At 44.4% G+C, this 24,755-nt stretch overlaps 1 long non-coding RNA gene across 2 annotated transcripts; it reads left to right on the top strand.

Moving 5' to 3' along the window:
• Window positions 1-1,041: 1,041 nt before the first annotated feature.
• LOC122219192 lies at window positions 1,042-21,840 on the top strand. Of its 2 annotated transcripts, none has more exons than XR_006202295.1 (3): window positions 1,042-1,114; window positions 16,332-16,405; window positions 21,753-21,840. It is a non-coding gene; the product is annotated as an uncharacterized LOC122219192 (long non-coding RNA). The 2 variants fall into 2 exon arrangements; XR_006202294.1 differs by lacking the exon at window positions 21,753-21,840 and adding an exon at window positions 18,264-18,457.
• Window positions 21,841-24,755: the final 2,915 nt, after the last annotated feature.

Below are 24,755 nucleotides of genomic sequence, written 5' to 3'. Positions count from 1 at the left end.
ATGTTGACGTATATACCAATATCTAGCACAAACACAAACATTTTTATGATGATTTGCTCCAGCAATGTCACATGTGTGCATTCCAGTGACATAATCCAACTTCCTCCATGCTACTAGTGGAGCAGAAGCAAGTGTGAGATATCGACCCTCCCAGACCTACGACATGAGATTTTTCTAGCCTAGGATAATTGCCCACATGTCAGGGGTACTCTTATATACGCAGCCATTATAGCCAGAACATTGGACATCTCTTCCTCTGGGTACCAGTGTCTGGAACAAAACAGTTTAAGGCACGAAGCTAATGTTAATTTTACCTACTTGTTCACATTATAGACATGTTAGTGGTTAAAGAGAAGAATATGAAAATCCTAGACTTAAAATTAACGCTTTACTACCAAGTAACATTTCCCATAGCATTCCTCAATAATGTTATTTTTCAATGCATAGCCCATTTTCTAAGTACTTTTATATCTAATGTAATCTGATTCTGGCCGGAGACTCTGGAAACCCTATTTTCCCTGTGCCACCTTCCTGTAGGGTTCTGCCCAAAGGGATCCTGGAGAGAGGCAGGAAGGCAGGAGCGGGGCGAAGGGACTTGGTTCCCCCCCGCCCCCCGTTTGCTTCTTGCCCCTGGCAGCACCAGCAGCTCTTCACTCAGGCAGTGGCCCTTGGTTCCAGCTTCCAGCATCTTCCACTGCCCCACGCAGCCTCGTTGCTCCCACCCAGGAACGTCAGCAGGGTACGGGCAGTGCTCCCTCTTCGAGGGTTTTAAATGCCACTTTATAACCCCACAAAGCTGTCTTACTCACTTGAAGATAGGGTCATACTGCAGCAATTTTGCGAGGTGTAGCGAGCGGGTACCTAATCCACGGACTGCTAGAAGCAGGAATGAAACATGGTTTCCAACTGCGCAATGCGCGTGCGCAGAGAGGGCCCCGCGACGCCCGTCCGCCCTGCAACGTGACCACGGAGAGGCTTCAGCATTTCCAACTACGCAATGCGCATGCGCAGAGATGGACCCGCGGCCAGTCTGCCCGCAACGTGACCACGGAGCTGCCTGGGGAGCTGCCTGCCGGCCAGACGCGGCTTCGGAGCCCAGCGCGCCTGTCCCACGGTGAGCTGCAGGTGCCACAAATCTCCTGCCGCGTTTCTCCGCAAAAACTACTGGGAGATTTTGCAAGTGCAGCGCACGAGTGTGCATGAGGGTACCGGACTAGCATAGCCGTAGTCAGTTTTTAAGGCGGTTATCCCGATGATTCCAGATGAACTGACAAGAGCACGGAGTTCAGGGGGAGATATAAAAGACAATTGTGGATTCTGGGAAATAGGGCCATAGGACCTCTAAGGGTTTGTGAACCCCAATTGTATTTATTAAGTGCTTGTGCAGCACTTACCCTGTCAGCACTGCTCTGAGCACTTTACAACTCTTGGCTTAGTTATCCTCCTAAGCATGTCAAGAGGTGGGTACCCGCTGGCATCCCCCTCCCCACGTGTCCTTCCCTTCCGCCCCCTCCTCGTGCGGCCCACTCCCCACACCCCCTCTTCACACGCTCTTCCCCGTGCGCCCCCACCCGGGGTACCCCCCTTTCCCATGCCCCCTTCTCCCTGCACCCCCTCCCTCCGCGCGCCCCCCTCCCTATATACTCCTCTCTGTAAATTCTTCTCAGGGGGTGAAAGAAACAGCGTCAGCTTAGAAACATGACCTAGCTTCAAGTGATTCCTGGCTGGAACAGCTCACTTCCCGTGTGACTTCGAAGTTTCAGTCCCTTCCTTAGTAAAATGATAACTACTCCCCAGTTTTCTGCTCCCACAGCTAATGGCATCTCCATCCCAGGGACCGAGGCCTAGAGCCTGGGATTCAAGAAGGACTCCTCTCTTTCTCACTCCCACCCCCAATCCAGTACCAAACCCTGTCGGTTCTACTTCCAAAACGTCTAGAATCTCGTCACTTCTCATTACCTCTGCGGCTGCCTCCTTGTGGGAGCCACCGTCATTTTTGCCTGGGTCACTGCAGTTCTCTCCCAACCGGCCGTCACGCTCTGTCCCTGTTCCTGTCCACTCGGTGTAGCCAGACTGATCCTGTGAAAATGTTCATTGAACCACTCCCGTATCCAAAAAGTCTCCAATGGAAAGCATTTTAGAGTGAAAGCCAACGGTGTTGCAAGGACATGGCGGGCCTTGTAGGGATGCCCCTGCGACCTGTCACCTTGTCTCCCACAGGCCAGCTCACTCCTGGCTGGCCACACCTGCCTCCTTGCTGTTTGGCTGCTCCTGTTTCCAGAGCTTGCCAGTAAAGCTCGCGGCTGGACTCCTTGCACGTCAGGATTTCTGCCTGTCTTGCTCTCCTGAGTCCTTCCAAGTCTTTGCTCTGCTGTCGAATTCTCACTCAGACCTTTCCTGATCACTCTGTTTGAAGTCCTCCCCCTTCCCTCTTTGCTCTATTTCTGATGTTGTAGCACTTTTCATCCTTGTCACATGGGAAATTATTTCATGGCCACGACAGCCTCTAAGTCCACAACTAGGCAAGCTCTCCTGGAAAGGCTCGCAGATCCAATTAGGATGATTGAATCACATGGTTTATTAAATCAGTTGAAACTCACACAAAGAATGATGGGGTTCCTTTACATGCTTCACACAGCACATGGTTAGAAAAACCATAGTACCTGGGTCCACAGCGACACCGATACTGAAGATGTCTGTTTCTCTCTCTCCCACACCACCGTACCCTGATAGTTACCAGGACCAGAGTTGACTTTGATCATGGGGTCTCAGCAGACAGACAGGGTGTTTGGAAGTATTACATGGCCCTGGCTGTTGCTTGTCAACCAGCCTTCTGAGCAGCAAGGATTTTGTGTTCTTTGGGCAAAGGTCACTTAGGGCCAGAACACGTTACCTAGCTGTGTGGCCAAATTAAGAACTCAGGAATACTGAGTATCGTTCGCGTATTTTAGTATCGTGACTATCAGGTATCCTGGCCCTGCTGTTTCTTCCTATCTGTGTTCTACTTCATCTTTCTAACACACCTCGCTTACCACTAATTTTCTTATTTATATATGCTCACATATGAGTTCCCTCCGTATCAGTTGTTTTCTTCTACTGCTGAATTGAATATCCTAAACAACATGGCAGATGCACCTTACAGCCTTCTAATGGGTCTCATGGTTTGGCTCTTTATTTTGCTTATCGTCTGTCTCACCCAACTGGGACAGACGTGCCATGAACAGAGAATTTGTCATCTGTGTTTCTCAACCAATGTGTCTCAGCACCTGCACGTGCACCTGGTACAAAGTAAAGACTTAAAAACTAAAGGTGGAAATACGGATACAATTCTGAAAACCATGACGATAAAGTGAAACAAGGTGTGAACTGCACTAGAACGGGAGGGACAGTGAGTTGGAACAGGAAGACATGAAGAAAGTGAAAGCCAGGTCCCGCAGCCCCTGTCCTGCCGGATGCCAATCCCTCTCCCGGCCGGGGTGTGGGCGTCGTCATGCTTATTCTGAAACTGGGGACATCGCCTCCCCTGGAAACGGTCACGTTTATTTCTTTGCTCTCCAAGTGGCTTTTCCTTTGCCCACCTCACTCTCAGTCACACTAGCTGTAATCATGCATCTTGAAGTAATTCAATGAAGCAACTGTCCCGGTTGTCCTGAGACTTCAAAGCCATTGTGAGGACTGGTACTTAAAGCGACTTCAGGTGTTGCAGCCTCGAGCGCCCAGGGCCATAGGCCTCGTGTTAGAATGTTCTGCCGTTATAACAAAATACTACAGACTGGGTGGCTTAAGCAAGAGACGTTTGTTCCTCACGGTTCTGGAGGCTGGGAGGTTCAAGATCAGGGTGCTGACTGATACGGTTCTGGTGAGGACTCTCTTCCCGGTGTGTGCTCCTCGCCGTGTGCTCACATGGTCTTTCCTCTGTGTGTGCAGGGGGGAGCTCTCTCCCTCTTCCTATAAGGCCATCAGCCCTGTTGGATTAGGGCCCCACCCATATGACCTCGTTTCATCTTAATCACCTCCTGAAGACTCTGTCTCCAAATACAGTCACATTGGGAGTCAAGACTAAAGCATAGGAATTTGTGGGGGCACTGAGTTCAGGCCATAAAAGTCCTGATTTCTGCTGAGCAAAATATCTTTTTTGATGTTACGTATCAACTTAAAAATTATACATTTCCTATGAAATCCACAGTTAATCCTTTGCAACTCCTGTCCTGCTTCACCCATTTGATTGCCTACCTCCTTTAGAGATTTAAGTTTTGATCCTTTGCCTATAGGTTTAGCCACCAGCTAGATTTTCCCAGAATGAAATTTAGGACATACGACATCATGAGTATGAATGTGCTTATAGATGAATAGGACAAAATGCCTGAGGTTAGGATTGTTCTGGAAAAGCATGGATATATGTATAACAGTGATGATAAATGATAAATGACAATTCTCTGTTTCTATACCCCAGTGGTTTGGGGAGAGCTTAATTTAGCTTGCTGTTTAATGCCTCTCACATTCAACCAAAATCTACTTGTTAAATTAAATTTTTGGATAGCGAGGAGCTTGTCGGTGTTGGACTATAGAAAATACACAGGTTGACAGCTGACACAGCTTTCCGCGGCAGAATTTGGCAGGTTTTCTTTGGCCATGATCCAAAGCAAGAAGTTTAACCTTAGAACGTACACAGAGATGCACCCTGATCTATTCTAATTCTAATTCTCTTCTCTTCTCTTTTCTATTCTATTCTATTCTTCTACAATGCCTGTTATGGCTTACCTAGTTGGTTTCCAAAACAGGAGTCAATTGCAACTGGTATTTTGAAAAACACTGTCCTAGTGGACCAGTCCACTAGGCTTTAGTTTCCTTTTTGCTAAGAAATATTTTGGTTAACCTGAAGGTTTTTTCTGTTTTTGTTTTTTTTTTGTTTTTGCTGTTGTTGTTGTTAAAATACATATAGATACTAGTCTTGGCTAGAATCTGGAGAAAATGATTTCATCCTCTTGGACACTTATCTCCTGAAACTTTTTTGGCCACAGATCAGAAATTTTCGGAACTGGAAGTGGTCAGGTCAGTATGCATCACTCGAATTCTTGTGCTCATGTGAAAGCTCCCAGTGTCTGGTAATAGGGACCCTAGAGGGGTAAATCACAAAAATGGGTTTTTCTGACTTTTGACTTTTCTGAACATAACTAGTCTTCAACTTAGTTTGCTAACAGCCTACTTGCCAAGATCTCATTCTCCCTTAAAAAGCTCACAGTGTGGTTTTTGTTTTATTTTGTCTCTCATTTCCTCCCCGTTTTTTCCAGGTCACAGTACCACCGTTGACTTGGTGATTGTGGTTTGAGGTCACCAAGAAGCTTAATCTAGTGAGGGAGGGCAAAAACCCCAAGATTTTATTGCACACTCAAATCTGCATCTGATGACAAGGAAAGCTTCAGAGGAGCTCGAGAACTAGTAGAATTTTCAGTGGACTTACCTAGAGAAAATAAAGGTTGAATCCGCTAGTTGGTGAAGAAAGGTGGATCACGTGCTGCCATCTATGGGCGATACTGTGAAACAGCAGAGTTTAAGTGTTGGCAATTTTTAATGCCACTTGTTTTTACAAAATCTTGTTTTGGAGGGGACTATAATTAGTTTCACTTATTTTCCAATATTTTATTTCCCAGGCAGCTTGGCTTCAAGCTAAAGCATCTGTAGATGGGGATGACCCATCTTTCACCCTCATGAAGCTCGCCTGTAAAGTAGACCAGAGGGAAGGGGGAGTTCCCAGTCCATCTCATTACTGTCCAAGTCGCCACACTTCCCCTTCAGGACGGTTTGAGGGGAGACGAGACTGTCTGCTTCTGTCAGAGAGATTTCAAAGAACATACTGTTCCCGTGCTTTAGATCTTTCTGATTGCTTCATGGGTCTCCTGAGATGACCAAATGTTATGTGCAAAAGGCAGCTTTAAAGCAAAACAAAATATTCCCGCCCTCTTTGGAAGCATGTTGATTCTAAATACTGCACCATTGTGAATAGGTTTATTTATTAGTGAGGGAAACCAGACATCAGGGCCCTGCTGCTTCCATATTTAAAGGGTCCCTGTTCATTAAAAAAAAAAAAAAATGAAGACATACCTAAGTACTGTTAACAAAATTGTACATCTGGAATGTTTACACTGGAATATCATTATCATTCTTATGGAAAAACGCAATGCAATTTGTGTTAACCATTACATAAGTGTAAGATTTATTTCTAATATTAATTCATAAAGCACTAAAGCAATAGAATGAATTGCTATTGCCATGGAATGCAAATTTAAAGCAGAGTGCTAAGCCCTTAACTCAATACAAGGATACATCAGTGAACAAAGCACACTAAAATCCCTGACTCTAGAGCATACATGCTAGTGGAGAGGGAGGGGATACACAGTGGATAGATTAAGTTAATTGTGTATATAGCATGGGAAATAAGTGCTATAGAAAAAATAGGGTGCAAGGAATGGAGATCGGGAATGTGTGTGGGGTTGAAGGTTGTAGTTTTGAGTTGGGCGGTCATGGTACACCTTGTGGAGCTGGCATTTGAGCAGGGACTTACAGTTCCTGATGAGTTAGCCATGTGGGTATAAGAAGGAGCATTCCAGACAGGGGAAATGAGCAGCTTGTGCAAAGGCCCTGAGGCAGTATTCTGAGGTGTGTGTGTGGGGTGGGGGAATGGGGACTAAGAGGAAATGAAGTTGGAGAGAAATGCTGGGAGGGTGGCTTGGGGGTGGCTCGTGGGCTTTTACTTTTTTACTTTGGCTTTTATTCTTGAGTGCAATGGGGAATCACTGAAGGCTTTGAGCAAATGAGGAATATAATCTGATATAGCTTTTAGAAGAATTATGCTAGCTGCTAGTTTGGAAATAGGCCATTGGGAGCGAGGGCAGACACCAGGCATGGTTAAGAGATGAGTGGAGTAGCCCAGGAGGGGGATTCTGGGGCTCACACTGGGCTCACAGGGGAGGTGATAAGAAGACACCTGATTCTGGATATAATCTGAAGATGGAACCAACAAGGTTTATGGATGTAGATCTGTTGTGAGAAGTGAGAAAGGGAGGGGCAAGGATGACCCGAGGCTGTGGGCCTGAGCACTGGAAGTTTGAGCTGGCGTCAACGAAAATGGGGAGGACTGATCATAAAGTAAGTTTCCGGGAACATATCACAGCTTCTCTTGGTCCTTTCAGGGGGTTTTGGGGATATATGAACAGCCTCACTGGGTCATACAATCAACAGTCTAAATTTACAGCTTTTTGGGACACCTAGATGGCTTAGTGGGTTAAGTGGCTGACTCCTGATTGCAGCTTAGGTCATGATTTCACCGTTCGTAAGAGCCAGCCCCCTGTCCGTGAGATCGTGCCCCGCGTCAGACTCTGTGCTGACAGCATGGAGCCTCCTTGGGATTATCTCTCTCTCTCTGCCCCTCCTCCTGCTCCTGCATGAGCTCTCTCTCTCAAAATAAATAAATAAACATTTTTTTAAAGTTGTTTTTTTTTTTTTTTTTTTTAATAAATAAATCGACAGCTTTTTGGCTGCAAAGCCTTCCTCTGTGAGAAGGCCTTCCTAACCCCATCTTCACAGAAAGTCTCCCCGGTTCCATCGTGACTAGCAGGTGTCCTTCGTAGACTCCTTCACACTTTGTACTTCTTCACAGTGTACACTGTAGTTATGATTTTATATTTGTGATTATTTGCTTAATTTCTATTTCCCTTACAAGGCTCTAAGTGCCATGCGTATGGGGAGTGTGTCTGTTTCTCCTTCCAATCCCATTCCCGCCTGCTCAACAGGCCTGGCACATGATAATCTTCCAAGAAATATTAGTTGAAGAAAGGATAGATCACAGTGAGATTTTAGGGGCCTTACAAGACCCTCAGGAGCCCAGAATTTTTAAGCCCTCGGAACTGTCCAACTACCCTCAGTTTGTTTAACTACCCGGACTGCTTTAGGTCATGGACTTTTAGGTGCTAAACATAGGCAGTAGTGGAGTGGGCCCTGTTCTAAGAGGCGGCTGTTCTGGGAGGGGGAAGGCACAGGGCCTGGGTACGTGCATCCTGAAGGAACAAATTTGCTTTGCCTACCTTGCCTCTGTGCCCCAGCCATTTGCTCTCGTTCCTTCCCCCGCGGCATGGTCTGGATAGTTTGCTCACCAACGATTCCACTGTTGGAGGTGTCAAGGGGGAAGGGCACGAGCTGACTCTGCCCCCCACCCCCACTCCATGGTCCTGCTCCCAGGGCAACATGGACCTGGCCTGGGCTCCGGGTCACTTATGCTTCTTCCCATGGATTTGGGAGCCAGAGAGAAGATGGGAGGTCCATAGACTCCCAATAAGGAACATACCTCCTCGCTCTCCTCTGTCTCAAAGTTCACACCTTCCTTATTTTCCACACTGTATGTTACAGGTCCTCTGGCTCTTAATTTCCTTCTCACTCCCACATTTACTCTAAGGCAGGGTTTTTGAACTTCAACACTATCGACATCTGGGGCTGGATAAGTCTTTATTGTGGCTTGGGGGACAGTTGTGTGGTGTACAGTGTTTTAGCAGCATCTCTGGCCTTTATGCTACAGGTGTCAACAACACTTTCTTTCTCAGTTGTGACAGCCAAAAATGTCTCCGGACATTGCTAACTGTCACCTGGGGGGTAACATTAACCCCAGTAGACAGCACCGGTCTAATGTGTGGCTATATTTTGTAGAATGCCTTGTGACCCCCTGCTCTGGAAGGCCTCGCTGCTCTTGCCCTCCTTTGACCCATCTCCTCAAGTAATCCTGTTCTGTCGACTGATGCTCGATCAGAAGGGTGGTTCTGGCCTCTCTCTCCACCAACCACTTCAACCTGCAGCCGTCAGAGCTGCCCTTATAATCTTCCGCATCCCAGCTTTCTGATGGGTTTTGGAAGCGAGGGTAGTGCTGCTCTTTTAGACGTTGTCTGAACCTTCACCCCTGTAATAATCATGTTTTTATTGTCTGTATTCAGTATTTCCCTTGTTAACTTAAGAAATGCTTTTTTGTTGATTATAATACTGATGATGGAAAGCTCACAAAAGTTGTTAGATGCCAAAATAATCTTTGGCAGAAAAGCCTGGGAAACTCCCGAGTCAGTGGGAAAATTACTGGGTTTTGTACGATATGACAAGCCATCACGAATCCTGGGAAGGGGGTTGTTAGCTGGTCTGCAAGTGGGGAAACTGATGAAACACAATTTGTTATGAACAGTTACATGAAATGTGTGGTTCGGTAGAGATAGAAACAGATCTCAGCTTTCCAGACTATAATCGGAGAAAGAGGAGCTCGGAGAAACTTCGAGCCCAAGGGCCCTCCAGAAATCAACAAAAGTCCCTCATTCAGGAAATAACAGAACATCGGGCCAAGAGAATAATTGCTTTGCCCAAGGGATGTAAATAGCACTGGAGTCTAGATTTGAACTCAGATCTCTCAGTTCTCTGTTCTGAATTGTTGTGATGTTTCCTCAATCCACAGCAAAATGAGAAAAATCAGGACAATTTAGAAAGGTTTTGTAAAGGTTTTGTAAATTACTTAGATTCTAAAAAACTGTCCTTTATCTTGAGATGTATGCCCTTTAGGCCCTTCTACGTGTGTGCGTGTGCGTGTGCGTGTGCGTGTGCATGTGTGTGTGTGTGTGTGTGTGAGAGAGAGAGAGAGAGAGAGAGAGAGAGAGAGAGAATGTTGTCTCTACTAATAAATAGTAGCTCTAGATGTATTTGGAGTTTTGGGGGTTTTCTTAATTCCCTTATTTTGGCAATTCCAAAGCAATTTACCATACCACCCCTTTAAAACAACAACAACAAAAATCTGGGAAGCACTGACATAGAGTCCTTGTATCCAGAGAACAGTAGAGTTTCTTAGGTTTTCCTAGTGTGCAGGGCAGGGTATACAGGCCTATTGGGTGAAAGAAGATGAAGCCCCCCAGGTGGGCAATCCCTATAAACAATGCTGTCCAACAACCCAGACCTGGCCTTCTCTGGAATCACCCTTCTTCCTTCCCTTCACCCCCTCTCAGTGGATCAGAACTTTCTGGAGTCCTTCAGCAAGACTCCTGACATGGCACCCCTCTGGGCCACCAAGATGGCTGTATCAGGTCTGACCAGACTCTTCCGTGTATCTGGCTGGAGTGTGTGTGCTTTAGACTCTGGGCCACCCCTTGTTCTTTCTGGCTGTGACTTCCTCTAGAATGCAAAAGGTTTAGGATATTAGTTCTCCAATTTTCTTAAGCCCTCTGCTTGAGAAAAGACTACCAAAATCCAGGGAAAAACTTTGTGATCCTTCTAGAAGTCGTACAATAACTGCTCCTTTGTATCCTTCGCCTCTAGCTCGTTCCTGCCCCCGGGAAATGGGGTGGGGGGGCGCGGAAAGTTACCAGAAAAGCTTCATCAGGCTTGACGCCCCACCAAAATGTCCTGGCGTACCAGGTTGACCCGACTATTCAGATTCCACATGTACATCTTAACAGAGGTTTCTGAAAATGCCAAACAATTATTCTCAAGAGGTGAATGAAATGGCAGGCTGGCCGCCCACCCCCCACCAGGCCACAGTTAGCTGGGGGTCAGCGCACCATAAGCCTGTGAGTGTCCTTCAAATCATGCGGCCTCAGCCGCTGCCAACCAGCACAGAAGGAAGGATATGAAGGGTTTTAAAAGAGGAAGGTGAAGGCGGCATGTCTCTGAGATCTGCAAGTTTTCAAAGGAAAAGGAAACCGAAAAAGGAAAGAAATACGTGGTCACCATTTATCTCTATAGTCTCATCGTCGAGTTGAATTTCTATCCACCCGTCCCACTGTGTAAGGGGCCAGATAGCTCTTCCCTGGGTAGACTGTTCTAGTAAAGTGACATCTGGGCAAGGATGAAGCTGCCTTTATAGATCGGCTATTACTTAGACTGTTGCAGGTGGTCTCACATGCCCCCCCCCCAGGAAAACAATTGCAAACCCCAGGAAGCAGCAGCTTCGAAAGGGGAGAAGGGAGCTAGCAATTATGGAGCAGCTTCGTGAGGGAGGCCACACTGAGGAGCTGTGCATGTGCTTTTCTCATTTTATCTTCCTGGCAATCTCACGGCGGGAGTATGATTACCTTGACTTCACACGTGAGGGGATGGCTGCATAGAGAAGTTAGGTAACTTGCCCCGTCACAGGGCTCAAGGAGGACAGAACCCACGTGCAGACCCAGACCTTCCTGTCTCCAATCTTCGCACAAGATGCGGGGCATCTGGTCATCCAATGCATTGGAGAAATGGGGAAGGGGACTGTGGTTTCTGAGCCACGTTGGGACACAGAGAGATTCAGGATGGAAATGCTCCATTGGAGCCCATGCAAAGGTGGACGTTTGATGAGTGTGTATTTCTAACAGTTCCTGGAGTCAAGAAACATGTAAAATTGTTTGCATGATGTCTTTGTTACAGAACTACTCCCCAGTTGCCTCATAATTCCATCTCAGATCGTTAATATCAACTAGTGTCAGAGATATACACGTTTAAAGGTAGAAAAAAGTAATCTCGACATTTTTAAAAAGACATCAAATCTTCAGGAGCCAACATGGGCCATTTTGTGACAGCTCAGGAAATCCGCTGGCTTCTGCTTCGGATCTGAAGATTGTTTACATTCCAGTGGAATTCCTGGGAAAGTCCAGACCTCTCGGTGTTTTGAAAACAATGGCTTATGGAGATCAACCTCCCAGCTGCAGCCTCTGGGCAGGAGGGAAGGGCCAAGAGGGTCCCTCTGGGCGGTGGATGGCAAGTTTGCCTCTGGTAGGCAGACTCCTGCCCGTTGAGCCACAGCTGGGTTCAGAAGATCATTGCTACACCCCTGGTCCCCAATGGCCATAAGTGCTGATAATTCCTACACGTTTCCAGAGTCTCAGCCTTTTCCTGGACAGACTAAATACTTCTAAGGTGCGGCTACCTTTTGTTCCCTAAGTGGTCCTGGAATTAGAACCAACCGTAGTTTGCCTTCAGCGACACTAAATCCTTCCTTCTACAGAAGAGGAAACTGAGGCCCTGAGGAATGTAATACATTTGTTAAAAATTATATCGTTGGAGCCTAGCTTTATTTGTTTATGCACCACATATTAATCAAACTCTGTACTATGTGTAGGGAAAGAGCATCATCTAAACTCACAGTGTATGTTAGTAAAGGAGGGATGGAGAAGGTCTATGCTGCAGTTTTGTTTAGTTATTCTGTATTTACATAGTGAAGGGAACCTGATCATCCATGTCATGTTAATTGTAACTATGAGAGGCCAAATAGGAAATATCGTCCCTTGTGCCAGGGTTGATTTATGGATGGTCTGGTCAAGCGGATGTGAAGGGAAATTTACTGTGGGGCTTGGAAATATTTCTGGGAACGATTTTTCTTCCCCAAAGGTTGTCATCTGTGGATGCAAAGCATTGAACCAGGGGCCAGCCTCTTGACACACAGTGGCCAGCAGAGAAGAGAGGTGGAGAAAAAAAAAAAAAAAAAGCCTAAGACCCTGAGGACATCATGGGGCTACTGAAAAACAAACTGGGAGGCCCCGCAACGTTTGGTGATGTGTGAGCTAATAAAATTATTGATGAAAGCCGTTGAGTTGGATTTTCTCCTACTTGCAACTGAAAGCATCCTTCAACAATACTTGAAGTTTTAGGGGCCAGGTCATGACTAGAGTTTCCATCTAAGGAGTATTGTTTTCTCTTAAGGCAGTGGGGGGATGGGAGATTTGAAGACGGTGAAGAATCTGAAAGCAGCACCTTAAGAAAATCAGAAGGACGCTAAGGGACCTGAGACATGACGGCAGCAACCTCCCCACTCAGGTCACCTCTCCCCAGCTGTGCTCAGCAGCCCCAAAACAGCCCGGGAGAAGACAGGTCATTACAGGCAGCAGGGTTTGGGGTTTTTCCAGGTGGGTGCTTCTCCTTGCCTTCCTCTTTATTATCTTCCAGACATCAGTTCAGCTCAATATTAACACATGTCTACCATGTACGAGTCACTCCTAAGTTTCCATAAAACTAGAAGAATATTCTTGTGACTTCCAGGTTGGCCCAGATAAATTCAGAAGCTCTCACCCCAGATCTCTGACTTCATGGCATTAAATGATCTTCAACTGGGGCACCTGGGTGGCTCAGTCGGTTGAGCATCCGACTTCAGCTCAGGTCATGATCTCATGGTCCATGAGTTCGAGCCCTGCATCGGGCTCTGTGCTGACAACTCAGAGCCTGGAGCCTGCTTCAGATTCTGTGTCTCCTCTCTCTGCACCTCCCCTGCTCACACTCTGTCTCTCTCTCTCAAAAATAAATAAACATTAAAAAAAAATTTTTTTAAATGATCTTTGACTGTGAGATTATATATTGTCAGAATGGAAAAAAAAAAAGAAAAAAGTGACATGAAAAGAAAATGTCTCTGCAGGCTATTTTTAAATGTCTTTGGGTTAAAAGCAAAGGCAAATGGTGATCAGATGCCTTAGGTTTACTTTAAAAACACAAGACCGCCCAGTGTGGATACACTCATTCATTTATTCCGTACTCCAGCACTGAGTGTCCCCCAGGAAATGAGTTTGGGTGTTAGGAACACCAGCTTGCTTTTTTGGAAGTCAAATGGAGGAAACAGTTAAAAGCTAATATTTACAGCAAAATCCAGAATTTACTCATGGCAAAGGGAGTCGTAAGGGGAGTGCCAGCTCCTCTTTGGATTAGAGGTGGGATAGGTCTGGTATATGGCCAGGGAGGTTTGTACAGGAGTCCTAGTAGACATTCTATAGGTGGGGAGGGTCAGCGGCACATTTTGTGCAGCAGAAGCCTGCCTGAAGGCCAGGGACCCGGAGAAGCCTGGCCTGTTTGGGGGCTGCTAGTAGTGTTCTGGTGCTGGAACCGGGAGGGGAGTTTAGGAGGACGAAGATCAGGGTCATTTGAGAAGCTTAGATTCTGCTGGAAAGAGGGAGCCACTGAGGGGCTAAGGAAGGCAGGTAATGCCGTCAAGATTTATTTCTGGGAAAAGCAACCTGTGATAGCACAGAGGCTGAAGGGGGCACAGGGTCTGAAGAGTAAGGGAAAAACAGGCAAGTGTTTCGACTCATGAGAAAGGCATTATAACAGGAATAGAATTCAAATTTTAAAACAGAATAGAGCCTGGCGTTTAAGGAACAGAGTCTATAGACCATCACATTTGGATTTACAAGTTCAAAGCTTATTTCCGAATCCTTTGTCAAGTTGGAATAGGCCTTGTGCTTTCTTGGACTGCTGATGCCTGGCAGACATACAGTCCAGTGACCAAAAGAAATTTTTGAATAAGATTACGTTAATCCTTGAGTTAAGAGATTTAAGCCACGCACCCTCCCCCGCAACAACAAAAAACCTGTGAAAAGGATCCAAATGCACAACCAAAACCACTCGTACAACAGTTTCCTTTCATCTGAAACATGCTTCCCACACACTCCGTCTGCCTCCAGCATGTGCTAAATCTCCGTCCTCAGCCCCAAGTGGCTCGTCTCTCTTGACCATTCCACGCCCTCCCTCTGCATCTGCTTCTATCACGTCTCCTATCAGAGAGACCCCATCTTTGAGGGGTTGGGAAAGCTGGAGAGGGAGGGGATAGCATCGGTGATGAATAGATCCTGGGAGAACAGGAGAAGGCTGGGGTTACTCCCACGTTAATGATTTTTGAGCCAGCATGGTACTTTCTGTCTTTAAACTTGTATTGTTTAGTCAGGCTTCAGTCATCAATATGAAATAAAAATTGAGACAATTATCTGAATAATTCTGAAAAAGGGAAGAGAGTTCAACTTGAATCATTCATTGATATTTTTCTTCTTCTTCTTCTTTTTAATAGACTTTATTTTCTAGAGCAGCTTTAAGTTCACAGCACATTTATTTTAACAGAGCGGAAAAGAGCACTCAACGTTCAGGAAAGTTCTGACTTAAGCAGAACCTTGCTACAAAAGATTTTATGGGTCACAAAATTTCCTCGGAAACAAACTGTGAAATGACCTTAATGCTACCCTATGGGCTTCATTGGATTCATTGACATGATGATTATAGTGCAGCTTGAAGCTAAGATTCATTGAGCTTTAAGTCTGTGCCAGGCCAGTTCTGAGGGCTCTACTTGTATTAATTCACTTACTTCTCACAACCACCCAAGTATTGTCATTTTGTAGCTGAAAACCTAGGGAACTCAGCTAGTAAGTGGTAGAGCGAGTGAGGGCTCAAATCCAAGGCTCTGAGCTGTCAGCACAGAGCCCGATGCGGGGCTCGAACTCACAAACCGCGAGATCATGACCTGAGCCGAAGTTGGACGCTTAACCGACTTAGCCACCCAGATGCCCCCAAAGCCCAATTTTAACCACTGATTTCGCTGGTCTTGTGCAGGAATGTTGAACTTGTATTTATCCCTGGGACGTGCTCTCTTGGGTAGAAGCATAAGGAATATGGGGTCTGCGTGCTAAGGTGCTGTGTAACTCAGGAGGTTAAGCCATGAGATATGAAGGGAAGGAGATTGGAGGTCCTGGATGGTAAATGCAGCTTATGAATCCCATTATCTAGAGTCAGAGCATTTCTGTCTTATATTACTTCTGTTAAGTATTCTTCTAGGAGAGTTTGAGGCACTAGGCCCTGTTTTCTGCATAAACAAGAATGTAAAGGAGAGAACAATGCTGCCAGAGGCTATTGCTGCCAGAGGCTATTGTGGTGATCCAGTGAGGATTAAAAGAAACTTCCCAAGAAGAGGAACAAGTCAGAGCTGGAGCCCAGTTGTGTCTTTGGATGTAGGATGTTTATTCCACTGCTAATATTAGAACGTCTGGATATATTCTTATAACATGACTGGGGATGGGGGATGGGGGGTAAGCAAGTTGGTTTTTTCTTTTGTTTTTTGATTTTTTTCAAAAGGCACAGTATAGCCACCAGAAACTAAAAAGGATTTTGTGCAATGAAAAACAAGGCCTAAAGCTGCTAAGCTATGAGACTCTGTATTTCCTCCACTCACTACCTATCTCTCTTCAGCGCTCTCATGTTAATATTAATATTCACATTAATGCTCTCAATGTCTTCTGTTTGTCTTTCCTTTCCTGAGTCACTGGTCCCATGCATCACTAAACTCTCCAGTTTAGTGGCCCTTGGGTATGCACGGCTGGTCATAAACTTCCCATCAGCCTGATATAAAGTAAATACTCCATAAAAGTCAATAAATTCATAAGCAACATCAAAACGACATGAGACAGAAAGAATGAACATTGAACAATCAGCTCAAAATGGCTTTCCCAAAGTTTTTCTAAGTATCCTAAAAATATCAGGGGGTGAGGAAAATTGTTTCCTGTCTTTCTCATCGCCAAGGGATTTTCTCTCATACGCAGCTCATTGGCAGCGGCTTCCCCGAGTTTCTGAGACCAAGTAGCAGCAAGAGTAGACCAAAGAGCATACACTGAAGGTAAGAGACAACTTTAATCAGGCGTAGGCAGTCCCAGAGTCTTCCCTCAGTAGGGATAAAGAGACTGAAAGCATCTCCGCTCCAACTCCAAGGCATTCCCCTCTGCCTTCATATTTCTTGGAGCGGAGTTTCTCAGGCATATTTTCACCCACACAAAGATACTGACGTTTGTTCTTGACCTTTCTACTTCAGTTCTTTCCAAGTGAGTTTCCACATTTTTACTGCTGTGAGATACTGGGCTTATCATTCTGCTTCCATCTATTCTGGTCACCACTTGGCATGGGATGGTGGGGAGTTCCATGCCCGTTTCCTACAAGGCTCTGGTATGTTGCCACCTCAGTTCAACTGATGTAGCCCTTGAACAAAACATTCCATCCAGCTTTGACCTTTGTCCACTGATTCAGTGTGCCTTCCTCTACCTCCTAAAATTTGAGCATGGAACTATTTCCTTGTTTTGTAGACATTCGAGCCACCACAGATGAAAGGTCTGTCTCCACATCTGTGCTGCCAAATAAATATGGAGTTCTAATATGCCGTTATTGATACCTTCCAAACAACACATGAGCTTGGCTGTCTAGTGTTGTGGGGGAAAAGCCCCCCAAACACAAAATATGACTCAAAGAGACTGAAGAGTGAATGAAAACGAGGAAGGCACTCTGATGTGGAAGATAGTTTCGTCAGTAGAAATGGGATTCACACTTTAAAAATACAATGGACCCTGGTATTTTGGAAACAGAATGTATAGAGCGTTACATTTCAAATTGCAAGCTCCAGAAGTCACTTCTGGATCCCTGACCAAACTGGAGTCCATTTTGTGTCTTCTGGGAAGGGTGACATTGTTGCCGAAATACAGTCTAGTGACCAAGACTTTTTGAAACTGTGCTTAAAACTATAAATTGAGGGGGCGCCTGGGTGGCTCAGTCAGTTAAGCGGCTGACTTCGGCTCAGGTCATGATCTCGCGGTCCATGAGTTCGAGCCCCGCGTCGGGCTGTGTGCTGACAGCTCAGAGCCTGGAGCCTGTTTCAGAATCTGTGTCTCCCTCTCTCTGACCCTCCCCCGTTCATGCTCTGTCTCTCTCTGTCTCAAAAATAAATACACGTTAAAAAAAATTTTTTTTAATAAATAAATAAAAATATAAAACAAATTCCAGAGAAACAAACTTGGGTTAATAATGAAGTTTAGAGTGGCCTTATTTCAACAGGCTGTCCCTCAAGACTGAAGAACTTGCTGAGTGATGGGAGCATGTGCTCCCCACCTGTATTTCCTACTTCCTTCCCTGTCACCTGGGTGAGGCACACTCAGGCCAGAAATGGATGAGAATATTTTGCCCAATGGGGAGGTTTAGTTCAAGGCATCTTAGGAGAGGTGGCCTAAGCTGTCCAGATCAGCCCCACCTTAAAGAAGACACAGCAGTAGGTAGAAAAAGAACCAGAGAATGAGTAAAGACAAAGTGAGATATGTAGTAATGGATATTTGATGCAAATGGTTATCCCCATTCAAACCCAAAAGTATAGACATTTTTAACTGGAGGAAGTAAGGGAAGTCAAAGAAGCATTTGAGGAAGTGAAAGGTTTCGGCTTAGCCCTGAATCTGGAAATGAAGGAGCACTAGTGATTATGAGGAGTCCAACCCAAAATTGCCGCCCTCAAATTGGTCCCTCTTTATTCCAGACATTGTTGAAGGAACCCTGGTTTAGCTTCTCCATTACAGTTTTCCATCCAGATTCCTCAGAGTTCTCCAGAATGAGAAAAAAATTACGCCTGTCGTGTAAAAGATGATGTTGCAGCACGGGAAGATAAACATAAGAAGAGCTAAATACAAGAAGCTGAAAATGTTTTCCATTTTCTTTTTTTTAAGTGTTAATAGTGATGAACACCTGACCAGATGGAGAAAATGACCCAGGTGGCAAAAGCAGCCGAGGCAAGATGTAGCAAGGATGGGGGATTTCTACTATACAGACAGCTAGATTCAACCAAGCTAAAAGCCAAGCCAGGTAAGTCTTTCTTTGACTTACCTGGCTGGACGTTGAGTCCAAGCCAAAGGAACAGAAAACTAGGAGAGGAACTTCTACCTTGAATGAATTATGAAAAACGAGTGAGAACAGGTTAGTGAACTGAAGTAAGAAGGGTAAGAGCAAAGAGCACACACATCTTCTGAGTTCACAAGACACTTAAAATATATCATCTCATTTATCCTTCTTGCTGACTGTAAGATGTAATGTGGCCTCATGAGGTAAAGCGTGAGTATCTCCACTTGGCCTCAGAGAGATTAAGGAACTGGCCCGTGGTCACCCAGTTAGTTTGAGTGGGTGCAAGCATGGAGTAGAGCCCTGACTCAGAGTTCAAGCCTCCTCCACTATCACAATGCTTCCTTGAGAACCTTGAGAAAAAATATCCAAGTCCCCTGAAGAGTGTCAGGCATCTGAACTACATCTGGGAAAACACTTCAGAAAGAATTCAGTTAAAGGCTGGTGTGGGCCTATGACTTCAATCACAAACACGAAAGGACATAAGATGTTTGGGTGACAAACAATCTCTGCAAATAACCCAGCCTGAGTAAAGCTGGAGAGGTCAGCAAAGGATTGATGTGACTCTCAAGGAGCTCAGCTCAGATTTTAGAAAGATACAGAGAAAAGGTAGAAAAGCTCCCAGTTAGGGAGAAACACACAAGTGAGGTTACATCCAGCATCTGGAATACCGAAGTTTGGCAAGAACTTAGTCTGGTGAAAAGTGCTGAATTGCAAAGTGGGGGGGGGGGGGGGGCATCTGGGGCTGTACTCAAAGCAGGAAGTAGGACAAGGAAGGCAAAAACCTGTTCCAGAAGCAGATGGTGCAGTGTCAATAGGAAACTCGGAGAAAAACAAACTGTTCTACTCCTATTTCACTTCCATTGTCTTCATCAACGAGAATAATCTTCAGACCTGCAATGTTGAACCAAACTCTGGTAAAAGACTTGAAACCCAGCTGCCTTAAGTAAGCTTAAGTCTCTTGGCTTAGATTAAAGAACTGCCTGAGAGAAGTCGCCAGAAAGATCACACTGCTATATTAATCTGAGACAGTGAAGAAATAGCACAGGCCTCACAAAAGTGGGGTTCAGCATATGCAATTTTGATCTTCAAACAGGAGGAAGGTGAAGTCCGTGAACCATTATCTGGAAAGCTTGCCCAGGACAGATCAGGAATCAGTGTAGATTCACCACAAATGAGCCATGCTGGACTCACTTCATTTATTCGTAGAGTTCTTACTTGAATGGACCAATTGAAGGCTGTTGGCAAAGAATATAATAGTCTTTAATACCCTTGAAGATGAAAAGGAAAATTGGGGGCTAGAATATTATCAATTAAGTACATTTCTAACTGATAAGGGGCCATAGCCAGGGAAATGCTGCTCATAAAACCGTGTAATCCTGGAGAGAGGTCTCCAGGAGCTTTCATCCACCACCTTATCCTATTATGCATTTCTGTTTCAATTAATATGGGTTCAGCTGGCCTCTTAAGTAAAGTTGCAGACGACTGAAGATTGAGAAGGATGACAAACACTAGATGTCAGATTAGAGTTCGGAAAGAACTTGACGGGCTAGAACAATGAATCCAACAAAGAAACATGCAAATATGGTTAACACTTGGATTCCAAGGTGAGCTTCACAGATGTGCAAGTCCAAACAGTAGCATATGCAAAGAATACCTCTGGGGATTTTGTCGACTCAAAATGAATGAAGAGTATGAAGGAGGTGCCAAAACTTGGACTGTCATCTTTGGTTGCATTAATCGAATACAGTCCCTAGGACGATGAAGTTAACAGTCTCTCTGTTCTGCTCAGGTTTGACTGCACTGCACGAAGGGTGTTCAGTTCTGGGTGCACTCTCCAAAAAGGATAGCGACTATTGGGAGCATGGCCAGAAAAGAGGAATGGAGATAGGAAATGAGAAACAATTAAAGGAACCGAAAATTTGGCCTGTTCTTTATCAAGAATAGGGTTTCTTCTCTATAGTCCTAGAAGGTAGAACCAAGGCCAGCTACGTAGACTTTGGGCAAATTGTCAGGAAAAATGTTCTAATAACTATAGATGCTCAGCACACAAATGGTCTGGCTCACAAAGCTGGGTGCTTCCCCTCACTCTTACTCTTGAAATACAGGTTGGACAATCACTTGCCGAGGAGGAGGAGACAAGAGGTTCTTGTCTGAAGGTTACATCAGCCCTGGTGGCTGCTCATCTAGCTTTTATCTTGAACACTTCTTGGGAGAGATCACCGCCTAATGATATCGCCTAAACATTTAAATAAAAGCTTATTAAATATTGCTTTCACTTTTTAGATTACTACAGATCCTCAATAACTGCTATAATGCTTTTCAGAATTTGGAAATGTCCCTTGGATTGGATCTAGGATGAATTCCTCCCTCCATTTTTTGCTGCAGCTCCTCACTCACCCCATCATCTCTTGCCCAGAATACAGCAATTCTTTCCTGAATATACTCTCCTAGACTTTATTTTTATGTCCCCTTCAATGTTCACTCCCCACGCTGTCCACCGTATTCTTTCTTAAAAATGTATTTTTTCAAGTCAGTACCATCTGTAAGATCTTTCATGATGCATTTTCTTCAACAAATTCCTGGCATAGTAAGGTGAGGTAGAAGGGAAGGGAGATGATTGGCTACTGTGTAATCAAAGAGACTTAAAAGGCCTAACCACAAAATGCAGGATTTGGACCTTGCTTAGAAATTGATTGGTACACAACTACTCCAGATGTTTTTATACATCATGATAGAAATCTTTGGACTCATTTCTTAAGCTCCCCACCCCCCCCCACCACCACACAAGAAACCATCCCATTTTACCTTTCCCAATAAGCAATCTAACACACATAGTCCCTATCTTTATAAAAAGATGCAGACTGGAAGCACTAATCGAACTCATCCATCTGACTGATCACTTGAGAACACAGTGGAAGAGATGACCATCTGCATGGGCCATTGCTCTATAGTGATCTATCCCAATTAAGGCACAGTCTTTTAGTAGAGAAGTGGTATGGTCCACTCTTGGTTATCTGCTAATAGATGGAAGCTGATGCAAATGTAATTAATTGATGAATACTTTGCCTAGTGTGTTCTACTCTCTTAACAATGTCTAAAGACCTGGCTATAAGAGAGTCTTACACAGCAGGGAGATAAGAAGCAGGCTTTGAGAAATGTCTGGGAGAAGATTTGGTGGTGAACTTGGAATCTTGAATTCTTTTTCTTTTGACAACTGTTCCTAAATTACTTCTTTTAAATTATTTATCCTGAGCTAATAGCTTTATCCTGCCCCCCCCCCCCCCCGGAAGGTTTATATTGGAATTTTCTCTCTACAGGTGACTGAAATTATGATGTTTAAGTTCTGGAGCTGTGGGATGGCTCTCCAAGTACCCAAGAGGCAGAAGAGACTATAAAGCAGGTGGCTTGAGAGAAGCAGAGAGAGATATGGAAAGGGAAGCCTTGGGGCTTTCCTAACCTTGTTATGGTGGCTTCCAGAAGCCTGGTTGCCTCTTGGAGTTCTTAAGATACACCTTTATTCTTATAATAAACTCTCCCTTACTGGCAATAGAAACTAAAAGAAAAACTAAAATGAGACCCGATCATTAACATCTTCCAAGCTCTTGCTTCTATGAAAACTCTCCTGATTACATTAGCCCGAACAAAGCTATCTCCCCAATCCATACGGATATTTATCATCTCCTCCACTCACTGAACTTTTCCGTGAACTGCTTGAATTGTAAGTTATATATCCGCAAGTAGGATAGACATTATTTGAGCGAAGGAATTAATGTCTTTTGCTCTTTTGTATTCCCCACTGCACTAAGCAAAGCATATGGTAGACCCCCCAATAAGTATTTATTGATTTATGAGACTCATTCATCCCCAGCAGTTCAAACTCTCCTGTTGTCAAGTAATTGAAATCACCCTGACTTGGGATAAAACAATAGAGCTTACATAGGCAAAAAAAAATTTTTTAAATGGGACACTTAGTAAAATAACTGCAGGGGGGAATCCTAGATTACATGCCATTTTAGGAACAGTTTTAAAAGACCCCCAAAAGAGTGTGTAAGCCTGGATTGGTCACCCTAAGATGTTAAAATAGTAGGCCAGCTTAACAAATGTAATTAGTTGGGGCTCACTCACGCGTGCTATATAATTTGCCTAGTGAGTTGCCTTATTTTCATGTGTTGACAGTTATCTATGCTGAGCTTTTCCCTATTTACATCACCCAGAAAAATAAAGAACTTACTGTACGAGTACAGGTTTGGGGAAGTCTTGACTTGGCAGGCAGTCTCCTGTTGTGAAAAAGATCTAGGGGCTGTAACTGAGTTCACGCTTAATGTGAGTCAAGGGCTTGCTTTAATTCTTTAAAAGACTCATGCAATCCTAGACCAACCTAGGCAAAGAATCACATTAACTGGGAGTCGGGTATTTTGGTTATCTAGAAGCCCAATCTCTTGCATGGTGTTGGATTTTTGCTATCTCAAACCATCCAAGGTCTCTCCTTTGACCCCATTAGTGACCCCTTAAATAGTCCCTTCCACATAGCACAGCTCACTCATTAGGAAATTCTTTAGTATTTTAAGCTTTATCTACTATCTATTTTTCTGGCACTTCCACCTATAGAGCTTAATTCTACCCAGTGACTCACATAAACCATATCTCACTCTCCTCCTTCATTGTAATGGGAACATGTCTATCATACCCCCCCACACACACCCCCAGCTCTGGATTTAACATCTCCCCTGTTCTCTCTTTTTCTTTAAGACGTTATTTTTTGGAGCAGTTTTAGGTTTACAACAAAATTGAGAGGACAGCACAGAGATTTCTTATATACTCTTGCCCCTGACACATGAATAGCCTCCCCCACTATCAACGTTCCCCACCAGAGAGGTACATCTGTTATAACTGATGAACCTACACTGACACATCAGAATCATCCAAGGTCCATAGTTTACTTTGAGTCCACTGTTGTTGTTATACAATCTATAGGTTTGGACAAACACATGTCCATCAGGTAATGGATATCATAATACCATCCAGAATATTTTCACTGCTCTAAAAATCCTCTGTGTTCTGCCTACTCATCTCCCCTCTGCCCCTTCCCTCCCAACCCCCAGAAATTACCAATCTTTTTTACTGTCTCCATAATTTTGTCTTTTCTAGAATGTAGTATATAGTTGGGATAATGAAGTATGTAGTCTTTCCACTTAGTTATATGCATTTAAGCCTCATCCCTGTCTTTTCATGGCTTGATAGCCCATTTCTTTTTAGTGTTAACTAACATTCCATTGTTTGGAGGTACCACAGATTATGTATCCATTTACCTTCAGAAATACATCTTGGTCGCTTCTAAGTTAGGAATAAAGCTGCTATAAAAATCCATATGCAGGTGCTTGTGTGGATATAAGTTTTTTAACTCCTGTGAGTGAATACCAAGGAGTATGATGGCTAGATCGTATGGTAAGAGTATGTTCCCTCTTGTGACAGACCACCAAACTATGCTCCAAAGTGGCTGTATCATTTTTCATTCCCAGCAGCAATGCATGAGACTTTCTATCGTTCCGCATCCTTGCCAGCACTTGGTGGTGTTGTTGGTCTCGACTTCAGCCATTTTATTTTATTTTATTTATTTTTTAATTGATTGTCAAGTTGGCTAACATAGAGTGTATACAGAGCGCTCTTGGTCTTGGGAGTAGATTCCTGTGGTTCATCGCTTACATACGATACCCAGTGCTCATCCCAACAAGCTCCCTCCTCAATGCCCATCACCCATTTTCCCCTCCCCCCCGGCCCCACCTCCCTCAACCCTCAGTTTGTTCTTTGTATTTAAGAGTCTCTTATGGTTTGCCTCTCTCCTTCTCTGTTTGTAACTATTTTTTCCCCTTCCCTTCCCCCATGGTCATTTTAATAGGTGTGTGGTAGTATTCCAGTTCTCCTAAAGAATTCTCTAAGCCAGGCAATTTCCAGGTCCCCCACTGTTCTGCTTGCCATTCTTACAAAGCTCTATTTTATGAAGAAACTGAGGTTCAGAGAAATGTTATTTGCTCAAAAAAAAAAAAAAAAACTGGTCAGCATCAGAGCTGAAATTTGTACTCATTGTTATTTGCAATAAATTGAATCACACTGTAGTGATTTTTTGTTTTACTGTGAATGGTGTATACTGTAAAACATCAGGAATTACAGTCTATAGAAAGACTGTCAGACAATGTCTAAAATTTCTGTATCATTCAGATGAAAGCATACCTGCCATTAGACCAAAAGGACTGAACAGATTTGAAAGGAATCAGTATTGTTTCTGTTTTTAAGTTAATGAAAATGATTGTTTTTGAAGAATA

This window comes from Panthera leo, chromosome B2 (assembly GCF_018350215.1).
Source record: "Panthera leo isolate Ple1 chromosome B2, P.leo_Ple1_pat1.1, whole genome shotgun sequence".
NCBI lineage: Eukaryota > Metazoa > Chordata > Mammalia > Carnivora > Felidae > Panthera > Panthera leo.
Note: the sequence above shows the minus strand (reverse complement) of the source record. Positions and strands in the feature narration are given on the sequence as shown.